Source organism: Oncorhynchus nerka, unplaced genomic scaffold (assembly GCF_034236695.1).
Source record: "Oncorhynchus nerka isolate Pitt River unplaced genomic scaffold, Oner_Uvic_2.0 unplaced_scaffold_2633, whole genome shotgun sequence".
Lineage (NCBI taxonomy): Eukaryota > Metazoa > Chordata > Actinopteri > Salmoniformes > Salmonidae > Oncorhynchus > Oncorhynchus nerka.
This window is the reverse complement of record NW_027038666.1, coordinates 17,160-30,785: the sequence shown is the minus strand read 5'-3', so window position 1 is coordinate 30,785 and position 13,626 is coordinate 17,160. Positions and strand designations below refer to the sequence as shown.

General features: G+C 43.6%; 1 pseudogene; it reads left to right on the top strand.

Annotated features, from left to right (window-relative positions):
* Positions 1–3,167: 3,167 nt before the first annotated feature.
* Positions 3,168–12,659, top strand: LOC135567107 (ATP-binding cassette sub-family E member 1-like; annotated as a pseudogene).
* Positions 12,660–13,626: the final 967 nt, after the last annotated feature.

Below are 13,626 nucleotides of genomic sequence, written 5' to 3'. Positions count from 1 at the left end.
TGGCTCTCATCCCTTCCAGACTTCTGGGAGGGAGGGTGGACAATGAGCCTGTCATAGCAGATGTAAGCAATGTCCCCACGCGCTCTGGCAGCTTTCATGACTGGGAAAAGTTATTTCCTCTTCTGGTGCACAGCTTCAGGACAGTCCTCGTTGAGGAAGATACAGTATATGTTCCTCCCAAATTCTGGCACTTTCCAGAACAGCTACCTTCTCCTTGAACCTCAGGAACTTGACCACTATCGGCCTGGGCCTGTCACTTACGCTGGTAGTGGGTTTTCCAGTCCTGTGGGCGCCCCTCACTTTGTCCTCAGACTCCGTCCAGGTCTCATGTGGAGATTCTACAATTGCATCCACAACCATGTTATTCCGCATTGATTGTCCCTTGAGATTTATCCGTCAATGTTTTCATGGATTCAAGGATTCACATACAGAACTGATGTCCTCTCTCGATGACTTACAGATTGCTGTCATCTTGCCATTCTCCTGTTTCAACTCATCAAGCTGACCCTGGGAGAACTGCAAGCTGTTCTTCAGGTCCTGGACCTCTCTGGTCAGATCGTCCAGTCTTTTATTCGTTGAATAAGGCTGGTGCGGTCTTCCCAATGCATCACTGAGGCACACTGTCTGCCCTCCAGGACCCGGTGTCAGGAAGGCCAAGAAGATCATCAATGACCTCAGCCACCCGAGCCACTGACTGTTAACCCGCTATCATCCAGAAGGCGAGGTTAGTACAGGTGCATCAAAACTGGGACAAAGAGACTGAAAAACATATTTTATCTCAAGGCCATTAGACTGTTATTTAACAGCCATCACTATCCGGCCTCCCCCCAGTACCCTTCCCTGAACTCAGTCACTGTCACTAGCCGGCTACCACCCGGTTACTCAACACTGCACCTTAGAGGCTGCTGCCCTATGTACATAGACATGGTCACACTGGTCACTTTAATAATGTTTACATACTGTTTTACCCATTTCATAGGTATATACTGTATTCTAGTCAAGGCCATCCTAATTAACTATTGCTTTACATATAGTATTCTCAGATTTACTAAATATTCTATCCACATACTGTCCAAAATGTCTATTATTTCAGCTGAACCAATTGCTGACAGGTGTATAAAATCAGGCGCACAGCCATGCAATCTCCATAGACACAAGTTGGCAGTAAAATGGCCTTACTGAAGAGCTCAGTGACTTTCACCATCATAGGACGCCACCTTTCCAACAAGTCAGTCAAATGTCTGTCTTGCTTTAGCTGCCCTGGTCAACTCTAAGTGCTGTTATTGTGAAGTGGGAAACGTCTATGAGCATCAATGGCTCAGCCACAGTGGTAGCCCACACAAGCTCACAGAACGGGGACCGCCGAGTGCTGAAATGCGTGGCGTAAAAATCATCTGTCCTCATTTGCAACACTCACTACAGAGTTCCAAACTGCCCCTGGAAGCAACATCAGCACAATAACTGTTCATCTGGAGCTTCATGAAATGGATTTCCACGGCCGAGCAGCCGCACACAAGCCTAAGATCACAATGCCCAATGCCAAGCGTTGGCTGAAGTGGTTTAACGTTCGCCACCATTGGACTCTGGAGAAGTGGAAACACGTTCTCTAGAGTTATAAAAATATACGCTTCAACATCTGGCAGTCCGACAGACAAATCTGTATTTGGCGGATGCCAGGAGAACGCTACCTGCCCCAATGCATAGTGGCAACTGTAAAGTTTAGTGGAGGAGGAATAATGTTCTGGAATAATGTTTTTCATGTTTTGGGCTAGGCCCCTTAGATCCAGTGAATGGAAATCTTAATGCTACAGCATACAATGGCATTCTAGACCATGCTGTGCTTCCAACTTTGTGGCAACAGTTTGGATAAGGCCCTTTCCTGTTTCAGCATGACAATGCCCCTGTGCACGAAGCAAGGTTCATACAGAAATGGTTTGTCAAGATTTGCATGGAATAACTTGACTGGCCTGCACAGAGCCCTGACCTAAACCCCATCAAACAACTTTGGGATGAATTGGAATGCCTGTGAGCTAGGCCTAATCGCTCATCATCAGTGCTGACCTCACTAATGCTCTTGTGGTTGAATGGAGGCAAGTCCCCCTTGAGAAATGTTCCAACATCTAGCAGCAGGTAGCCTAGTGGTTAGAGCATTGGGCCAGTAACCGAAAGATTGCTGAATTGAATCCCCGAGCTGACAAGGTAAAAAATATGTTGTTCTGCCCCTGTTCCCCGGGTGCTGAAGACATGGATGTCTATTAAGACAGCCCCCCGCACCTCTCTGATTCAGAGAGGTCGGGTTAAATGCGGAAGACACATTTCAGTTGAAGGCATTCAGTTGTACAACTGACTTGGTATGCGTTTTCCTTCCCAGAAGAGTGAAGGCTGTTATAGCAGCAAGAGGGGACCATCTCATTCCATGATTTTGGAATGAGATGTTTGACTAGCAGGTGTCCACACACATTTTGGTCAGATACTCCGGTTCTTACATTGCTCATCCTAATATTTCAATATTTCTTAATTCCATTCATTTAGTTTTAGATGTGTGTATTGTTGTGTATTTTTTTAGATATTCTGCACTGTTGGAGCTAAGAACACAAAAGTTTCGCTAGACTCGCAATAACATCTGCTAAATATATGTATGTGACCAATTAAATTACATTTGGTCTGATTTGAGTAGGCCTATGGTGGTTTAAGGATACTCACTTTGTCTCATTCTGCATTTTGATACAGTATGTGCCATGAAGACACCAGTTGCACTGCAGCCAGAGATGCCTTCAAAATACATTTTCCTATATGATAAATACATTATGATTCATATTTCTAAACATCTTAGCATCAATGGGCCTATGTAGTTAAAATAACTTGTTTTCGATAAGTAACATATTTCCCTTTTATTCATTTGATGGCATGGTGAAGCCATTGACACACTTTTATTTATTAAATTAAGCCATTGTATCTAGAGGTAAAATTATACATCAGCTTGAGTTTACATTGAAGGCCTCACAAATTCAATTAAACATTTCTGATCATACACTTCAATTTATTTTTATGAATGTCTAACAGATGTTCTGCGTTGCCATCACCTCAAATAACCTATTCCCACTTTTTATTCTCGTAGATTCCCTACGTCACAGCGACGCATGGCTGGACGTCGCTAAACTTTACGCATGGGAGCGCCATTTTTCTCCCGGCGTTCTGTCCCTGTTGTGAACACGTTGTTTAATAAAACACCGTGGTAAAACGACACTTTAAAACCAAAAATATCATACCTGGAGGACAGAAACACCCGAAGAGTGTTTCTGGGTGAGTCGGATTGATATATAAATTATATTAATGACAAACTTGTCAAATAACATTTTAATGGGCTGCTTTTTCCAGCTAGCTAGCTAACAGAGCTAGCTTAAACGTCAGCACTGTGCGTTAGCCAATTAGCTAGCTAACGTTAACTTGCTAGCTAGTGTATCATAGCCGCATCTGTTTTCACATGACAGCTGTTCGTTCATTTGATAGTTTATAACTGACACTTAAATTACGTGTTTAATTATAGGTCACTGATACTAGTACGCTGGCTAGCTAGTTTGTATAGCCAACAGTGTCGCCTGCCAGCTGATTTGGATGAAGTTACCGTTAGGGTAACGTAGCTAGCTAGGGTAAACTAAGTGTTGGTTGACAAACTTGCTAATGTAGCTAGCTAAACTGTCAGTGGCATACACTGCTCAGCTAGTCTCGGTCTCTTTGCTAATCGCTATCATTGTTTCATATTTCAGTGTTACTCGTTATCTAGTTGTACCTACTAAGTTATAACGTTATCCATCTTGCTTTCTTGTCTCGAAGTGGAGATGGATACGAGAGAGAAATAGCTAGATACATTCTTCTCTCTTGCCTCACCCAGATTTGGGGCACACACTTAATGTGTTGTGAAATATGTTGTGAATGTATTGTAATGTTTTTAAAATTGTATAACTGCCTTAATTTTTCTGGACCCCAGGATGAGTAGTTACTGCCTTGGCGGCAGCTAATGGAAATCCATAATAAAGACAAATAGTAATTTACAGGCCATTTCTGTATTCAATCATCCAAACTGTTATTAGTCTGACTCACTGTCTCTGCAGACGCTACAGGCCTAACCCTTGTCTGATCTAAACTCTCATATCTCTGTATCGCAGTACTCTGGGGAGGGATTCTGCTCCGCCAAGAATTGACAAGAGGCAGGCAGAATGTCGGAGAAAAACACCAGAATCGCCATTGTGAATCATGACAAATGCAAGCCAAAGAAATGCCGGCAAGAGTGCAAAAGAGTTGCCCTGTGGTTCGGATGGGTAAGACTTGTGTTGCATCCTTTCCTACTGTGCTGAACCTCGTACTTGAATCTAGGCCTATTATAATATCACTGACACATACACTATAACTAATTCCTCCGGGTCTTGAGGCAGTAGCCTAAACAATAATGCCTCAAGTTATGTACAGTTGAAATGGTCCATGTTGACTTTTTTCAAGACTCAATTGTCATTCATCTTTGTAATCTTTTTGTCTTGCAGGCAAACTGTGCATAGAAGTCACAGCTCAGAGCAAAATTGTGTGGATTTCCGAATCGCTCTGTATCGGTTGTGGCATCTGTGTCAAGGTAAAATCGTAACAAAATGACTGACACGCTATTGATAGGAGATGTGGACGAGTAGTTTTTTCTTTATGCATTTTCCTTCAGTCCTGATTACTTAGCACTGACTTCTTTTTTGAAATTCCAGAAATGTCCATTTGGGGCCTTGTCTATTGTCAACTTGCCAAGCAACCTCGAGAAAGAGACAACTCACAGATACTGTGCCAACTCCTTCAAGTTGCATAGGTGGGTTACTTTTCAAGGTAAAGAGAGCTGTGTTTGTCTCATAGACCTGTAGGCCTAATCTCAATGAATGTTTGTTTCTCTCTTGAATCCATGGACTGTACTTGTGCAATATTCCATTCCAGATTACCCATTCCCAGACCTGGAGAGGTTCTGGGACTTGTGGGCACCAACGGAATCGGGAAATCTACGGCGCTGAAAATTCTGGCTGGAAAACAGAAGCCTAACTTGGGGAAGTTCGATGTAAGTGTGTAACTATTAGTTTTATGACACAGCCTTGTAGAGAATGTAGCCAGATGTCTAATACATTATTATCTAGCTTTACAATGTTTAAAGGGTCACTTATGTCCCTCTGCATAATTATGTCAGCAGAATGACCTTACAATGTCAGCTAAATGACTGAAATGCAACTAGTTACTAAAACACTGTGCTGTGTTACCATCGCTCTTATCCCTAGTTTCAAAAGCTCAATTCTCTCCCGTTCCTCCACCAGGCTCCACCAGACTGGCAGGAGATCCTGACCTACTTCCGTGGCTCTGAGCTCCAGAACTATTTTACCAAGATCCTGGAGGATGACCTGAAAGCCATCGTCAAGCCCCAGTACGTTGACCAGATCCCCAAGACTGTCAAGGTCAGTCAAGCCTGTGGGTGTGGGTTCAGACCTGTAGAAATGAATGTGGGGATACACAGATCTGTACAGAATTGTTGTCTGACGGGCTAACAGTAGTGCTGTGTTCTGCCACTAGGGGACTGTGGGCTCCATTCTGAGCAGGAAAGACGACTCCAAGACTGAGACCATCGTCTGTGAGCAGCTTGGTAAGTTTAGATTGGTTTCTCACCTTGTCTTTTCTCTTCTTGTCTATAATTTGTGTATATGTAATCTTAACTCTTTCCATTTATGTTTTAAAAATGTTCCTTTTGACTAGAGGTCGACCGATTTATTGGAGGACCAAAAAAAGCCAATCGATTAATTGTCCGTTTTTAAAATTATATATATATATTTTTATTATTACATTTTTATTATTTTATTATTACATTACAGCATTACTGAATGAACACTATTTTAACATAATATAATACACCAATAAAATCAATTTAGTCTCAAATAAATAATGAACCCTGTTCAATTTGGTTTAAATAATGCAAAAAAGTGTTGGAGAAGTAAAAGTGCAATATGTGCCATGTAAAAAAGCTAACGTTTAGTTCCTTTTAACACGCGTCTTCAGTATTCCCAGGTAAGAAGTACTTATTATAAGACTCTTTCGCTCTATACCATTTGTATTTCATATACCTTTGACTATTGGATGTTCTAATAGGTACTTTAGTATTGCCAGCCTAATCTCGGGAGTTGATAGGCTTGAAGCCATAAACAGCGCAATGCTTGAAGCACAGCGAAGAGCTGCTGGCAAATGCAGGAAAGTGCTGTTTGAATGAATGCTTACAAGCCTTCTGCTGCCTACCACCGCTCAGTCAGACTGCTCTATCAAATCATTGACTTAATTATAATGTAATAACACACAGAAATACGAGCTTTAGGTCATTAATGTGGTCAAATCCGTAAACTATCATTTCAAAAACAAAACGTTTATTCTTTCAGTGAAATACGGAACCGTTACGCATTTTATCTAATGAGTGGCGTCCCTAAGTCTAAATATTGCTGTTACATTACACAACCTTCAATGTTATGTCATATTCATGTACAATTCTGGCAAATTAATTACGGTCTTTGTTAGGAAGAAATGGTCTTCACACAGTTCGCAACGAGCCAGGTGGCCCAAACTGCTGCATATACCCTAACTCTGCTTGCACAGAACGCAAGAGAAGTGACACAATTTCCCTAGTTAAAATAAATTCATGTTAGCAGGAAATGTTAACTAAATATGCAGGTTAAAAAATATATACTGATTTTAAGAAAGGCGTTTATGTTTAGGTACACATTGGTGCAACAACAGTGCTTTTTTCACGAATGCACTTGTTAAATCACCCGTTTGGCGAAATAGGCTGTAATTTATCATTGAATCAACAGGCACCATATCGATTATATGCAACGCAGGACAAACTAGATACACTAGTAATGTCATCAACCATGTGTAGTTAACTAGTGACTATATTAAGATTGTTCTTTTTAATAAGATAACTTTAATGCTAGCTAGCAACTTACCGTGGCTCCTTGCTGCACTTGCGTAACAGGTAGTCGGACTGCCACGCAGTCTCCTCGTGGAGTACAATGTAATTGGCCATAATCGGGTGTCCAAAAATGCTGATTACCGATTGTTATGAAAACTTGAAATCGGCCCTAATTAATCACCCATTGCGATTAATCGGTCGACCTCTACTTGACCCACTTCTACAGTGAAGTTGTCAGTAAAATATACAATTTGGCCAGTTGTTTATTTAATCTCTCCTGTCCCAGATCTGACTCATCTCAGGGAGAGGAATGTGGAGGACCTATCAGGAGGAGAGCTGCAGCGCTTTGCCATCGCTGTGGTCTGCATCCAGAGAGCAGACATGTAAGTCAACAGCACCAGCTTCAGTGGAAGCCATCCAAGACTGAATATGTTGTGGTTCTTAACGCGGCTCTCTTTATGTGGTTCCTTCCAGCTTCATGTTTGACGAGCCGTCCAGTTACCTGGATGTTAAGCAACGTCTAAGAGCTGCCGTCACCATCCGCTCCCTCATCTCCCCAGACAGGTCTGTTACATTACATGATGCTCTCATTAGAAACCTGGGTCCTGTTCAAAAGGGCATACAGTAGCAAAGTGTTTTGCAACGGAAAAGAAAAACCATAGTTTCTCATTGGACAAATTCAGGCAGTACTGCTATATTCCTAGTAAACACCAACCTGGTAGTTCCTCCTATTTCACTTGGTTTACTTTTGGTTTTATGCCTACTTGAATATTATCCACTGTTCCATCAAAATCAAATTTATTTATATAGCCCTTCGTACAGCAGCTGATATCTCAAAGTGCTGTACAGAAACCCAGCCTAAAACCCCAAACAGCAAGCAATGCAGGTGTAGAAGCAGATTTTTCTTGTCTTGTAGACTCTTGACTCTTGTTTTGTCCACTCTCCCAGATACATCATAGTGGTGGAACATGACCTGAGTGTGCTGGACTACCTGTCTGACTTCATCTGCTGTCTGTACGGAGTGCCCAGCGCCTATGGAGTGGTCACTATGCCCTTTGGAGTTAGGGAAGGTAGGACCCTAAACACTTCATACTACACCATAAACACCACGCGGTCTGTAAGGAGTGTCCAGTGCTTATGGAGCGGTCACTGTGACCTGTGGAGTCAGGGAAGGTAGGACCCTAAACGCTTCATACTACACCATAAACACCACGCGGTCTGTAAGGAGTGTCCAGCGCCTATGGAGTGGTCACTATGCCCTTTGGAGTTAGGGAAGGTAGGACCCTAAACACTTCATATTACACCATAAACACCACGCGGTCTGTAAGGAGTGTCCAGTGCTTATGGAGCGGTCACTGTGACCTGTGGAGTCAGGGAAGGTAGGACCCTAAACACTTCATACTACACCATAAACACCACGCGGTCTGTAAGGAGTGTCCAGCGCTTATGGAGCGGTCACTATGGCCTTTGGAGTCAGGGAAGGTAGGACCCTAAACACTTCATACTACACCATAAACACCACGCGGTCTGTAAGGAGTGTCCAGTGCTTATGGAGTGGTCACTATGCCCTTTGGAGTCAGGGAAGGTAGGACCCTAAACGCTTCATACTACACCATAAACACCACGCGGTCTGTAAGGAGTGTCCAGCGCTTATGGAGCGGTCACTATGGCCTTTGGAGTCAGGGAAGGTAGGACCCTAAACACTTCATATTACACCATAAACACCACGCGGTCTGTAAGGAGTGTCCAGTGCTTATGGAGCGGTCACTGTGACCTGTGGAGTCAGGGAAGGTAGGACCCTAAACACTTCATACTACACCATAAACACCACGCGGTCTGTAAGGAGTGTCCAGCGCTTATGGAGCGGTCACTATGGCCTTTGGAGTCAGGAAGGTAGGACCCTAAACACTTCATACTACACCATAAACACCACGCGGTCTGTAAGGAGTGTCCAGCGCTTATGGAGCGGTCACTATGGCCTTTGGAGTCAGGGAAGGTAGGACCCTAAACACTTCATACTACACCATAAACACCACGCGGTCTGTAAGGAGTGTCCAGCGCTTATGGAGCGGTCACTATGGCCTTTGGAGTCAGGAAGGCGAAACTACCTCTACCACCCTCTTACTTCATTCACAATGACGCCCTGGCTATTGGTATGTGTACTTTATTATTATTATTTGCATTGATATCAATGGATAAAGTATATCCTCAGTATCTGTCGACTTGATCTCTGCTACAGTAAACCCCCACTCTGACCCCACTAGGGGACTAACTCTAATGGGTCCGCTGCTGGTACAGACATTTCAAAGCCTTAAGGCCGTAGCCTAGCGCAGCACCCCATAGACCACCCCTCTGTCACTTACCCTCCAAATTGTATTTTTTTTTATTTTACCTTTATTTTACTAGGCAAGTCAGTTAAGAACAAATTCTTATTTTCAATGACGGCCTAGGAACAGTGGGTTAACTGCCTGTTCAGGGGCAGAACGACAGATTTGTACCTTGTCAGCTCAGGGATTCAAACTTGCAACCTTTCGGCTACTAGTCCAACGCTCTAACCACTAGGCTACCCTGCCGCCCACAATCTGTCAGTGGAGCATATCACCACAACCAATGCACACCTGTCCTGTTCACTTGACTACTTCACCTCTAACCCCAGGCCTCCTCCGCTCCTTTCTCCAGGCATCAACATCTTCCTGGACGGCTATGTGCCCACGGAGAATCTGCGCTTCAGGGAGATATCGCTGGTGTTCAAGGTAATGTGATACAATTAAGCCTGATGATATGTGGCATATGGCCAATATACCACGGCAAAGGGCTGTTCTTATGCACAACGCAACGCAGTGCCACAAACCCCAGAGGTGACTTATTGGTATTATAAACTGGTTACCAACGTAGTTAGAGTAGTAAAAAGGTTATCTTTTTTGTCTTACCCGTGGAATATGGTCTTTCAGCCAATCAGCATTCAGGGCTCGAACCGTCCAGTTCATAATAATGTAGTAATACAACACTAGGTGGCGGAGACTGCCAACGAGGAGGAGATCAAGAGGATGTGCCACTACCAGTACCCCCACATGAAGAAGAACATGGGAGACTTTGCCCTGGAGATCCTGGAAGGAGAGTTCACTGACTCTGAGATCATGGTCATGCTGGGAGAGAACGGTGAGGAGGCAGGGGAGGAGTGTGTGTGTCTTTATCAACCAAGTTCCATATAATGACTTATTTCTAAATCCTCTCTTTCAGGGACGGGAAAAACCACGTTCATCAGAATGCTGGCTGGCCGTCTGAAACCAGATGAAGGGGTAAATAACATTTGCATCGTCTAATTGCTGGAACCATGTACTCTAATATACACTGAGTGTACAAAACATTAGGAACACCTGCTCTTTCCATGACATAGACTGACCAGGTGAAAGCTATGATCCCTTATTGATGTCACTTGTTAAATCCACTTCAATCAGTGTAAATGAAGGGGAGGAGACAGGTTAATTAAGGATTTTTAAGCCTTGAGACAATTGAGACATGGATTGTGTATGTGTGCCTTGCAGAGAGTGAATGGGCAAGACAAAATATTTAAGTGGGACTGTTTTGAAGGCTAAAGGGGGTTGTGCAACACAATATTAGGTATTGTTTTGTACACTCTCGGTCCATTTTTTCTAAAACATTTTCTATTACTTCCAAAGGGAAGTGCCTATCCTGAACGTCAGCTACAAACCCCAAAAGATCAGCCCCAAATTCAAAGTAGGTACCAACCAGTCACTGCCTTGACAACTACACACCTTTAACAGACACCTGCCCCTCATCTCATGAGGACATCCTCATGTCCTCTGTCTGTAGGGTAGTGTGCCCCTCAGCCCCTGACTAACTTCCTCGTGTCGTCTGTCTCTGTAGGGTAGTGTGCCCCTCAGCCCCTGACTAACTTCCTCATGTCCTCTGTCTGTAGGGTAGTGTGCCCCTCAGCCCCTGACTAACTTCCTCATGTCCTCTGTCTGTAGGGTAGTGTGCGGGCTCTGCTCCATGAGAAGATCCGAGACGCCTACACTCACCCCCAGTTTGTGACTGACGTCATGAAGCCTATGCAGATTGAGAGCATCATCGACCAGGACGTAAGTTGTGCTTTCTGGGTTGTGTTCAGTTCTCATTGAATGTTTTGCAACAGTGCGAAATGGGGGCGTTACTACTACCTGAACATGTCCATTAAGAACAGAATAAAACATGTCTGATGCAAATCACTTTGCTACACGGTGCCCCAATGGACCATGCACACTGGACCAGAGAATGAAAGCAAGCATTTCTTATTGGACATGTCCAGGTACTCCCTGTTTCAGTCCATTTTTCTCCGTTTGGTGTCTAATGAGCACCCCCCTGCTTGTCTCTGTAGGTCCAGAACCTGTCTGGAGGAGAGTTGCAGAGGGTGGCCATGGCCCTGTGTCTGGGGAAACCAGCTGATGTCTACCTGATAGACGAGCCCTCCGCCTACCTGGACTCTGAGCAGCGTCTCGTGTGTGCCAAGGTCATCAAAAGGTAATCACACACACTCTGATCCTAGATCTGTGGTTAGGTGGGGTGAACTTCTACCTCCAGCAAAGCGATCCACCTCGTGCTGTACATTGCTCACAGCAGTACCATTCACAAACCCTGAATATGTTGTTTGACAGGAAATACAGAAACCCTACAACCTCTCAAACCTTAATGGACGCCATTGATTTTGATACATTCATTGTTTGTAGATTCATCCTCCACGCCAAGAAGACTGCGTTTGTGGTGGAGCACGACTTCATCATGGCCACCTACCTGGCTGACCGCGTCATTGTGTTTGACGGTATTCCCTCGCGAAGCACCGCTGCCAACACGTACGTTAACCATCCCCATCCATTTGGCATGAGTCTCATCCACTGATTTACCCAGCAGCATGACGTCTGCTGTTCTTATCTGTGGTGGCTATTAATATCTGCTGCTCTTATCTGGTGGCTATTAATATCTGCTGTTCTTATCTGTGGTGGCTGGCTAATGTTTTCTTCCTCTAACTTGATGGAACTCTTAGCTCCTTCTAACTGCTTATTGGGTGATTTTTAAGAAAACTGTCAAATCCTGACTGAAATTGATGTTCCAGTCTGACAAAGTGGTATTTTCATGACAAGACAGACTGAAATCATGCTAAGATATGGTTGTTAGAACCCATGTTTAGCTCTTAAACAACTGTGTAACACGGGCCCGTCATCTTTGACCTCTCAGGCCACAGACCTTACTCAGGGATGAACAAGTTCCTATCACAGCTGGAGATAACGTTCAGGAGAGACCCCAGCAACTTCCGACCAAGGATCAACAAGATGAATTCCATAAAGGTACAGGGAAATACTGTGTTTAAAACCTACATTTTTATTTCCATCCCTTTTGTGCCTTTAGTAAACGTATTGACTTTCAGTAATTTCATTCAGCATCACTCCATTTTATTTCATTTGCTCTCTAATCTGTTGTTTATCTAGGATTGTGAACAGAAGAAGAGTGGGAACTACTTCTTCCTGGACGACTAAAGGACCAAACCCTCCCGCCATCAGAGAGACCTCCATGTCCATCCTCCTCAAGCCCTGACACCTGTATGGCTGTTCCAGTACCCACACTAGCATTCCATGCTACATTGCTCCATTCTAAGTGATGTTAGTGTAGGTATTTGGAACGTGGCCCTACCCTACTGGGCCCCCTTGGGCCGATGGCTTAGAGACCCAACCTGGGTGGACCACCAGAGTCATTCGTGCGCGTGCACACACAGGTGAGTTTGTTTTGCATTGCCTGGTGCACTGGGGTTTACATATTAGACCATTGGTCCTAAAGTGAAATCTTCAACCACCCGTGTGCACAGGGCTATGCAAAACAAACTAAGCCCACACCCCCTACCTTTGGGAGCCAAAGGAGTGTTTTATCAAAGAGTCATTCAATTCATGTCATTTTAAAATAGTATCTTATGAATAAACACCATTTCCTGAGTATGGTGGAGTTTTTTAAAAGTGAAATTGTGGGTTGTCCACAAGAGAGCAGCAGACTACTGCAGTTCGTTGGTTCTCCATCAGAAAATGGACATCTGAAGTAATACATAATCTGTTTACTGAATAAAGGCAATGTACCTTCATATTCTGCGGTTCAACAATTAAAAGTGTCTATACAGTTCTTGTCAATGTGTTATAGTTAATGATAATTGTTATTCCACAATTCAATTTGTCCTCCAGACTAAGAATCAAGTTTATAGCATTTACAGAGCAATTCTTACGTTGCCATACAGCTTTAAAGGAAAAATCCACCCAAGACCACAATTCCTTTAAATAACACTGTTAGAATGTTTTTTCGTGAACAAGTATTTATTTTGTCATTACAAGGTTGGTAGCAACATGTGGAAATCTGTTGCAGCTCAAGTCAACTACAAAACATGCAACGCTCAATGGGCTGGCTGGCGAGCTAGTAAACGTAGTAACATACAATAATACCAAAGTTAATATTAGCATGTGAAGTAGCTAGCTAGCTGTAAAATCGCCTAAACCAACTATCATGTAGGAGTCTTAAAATCTCACCAGGGGCTCGCAGTGTGACATTCGCAACGACACCCTGGACTAAAGAGGCAGACAAATAGAGACCCTCTGTTAAATTACACATTTCTCGGTGTAGGAATA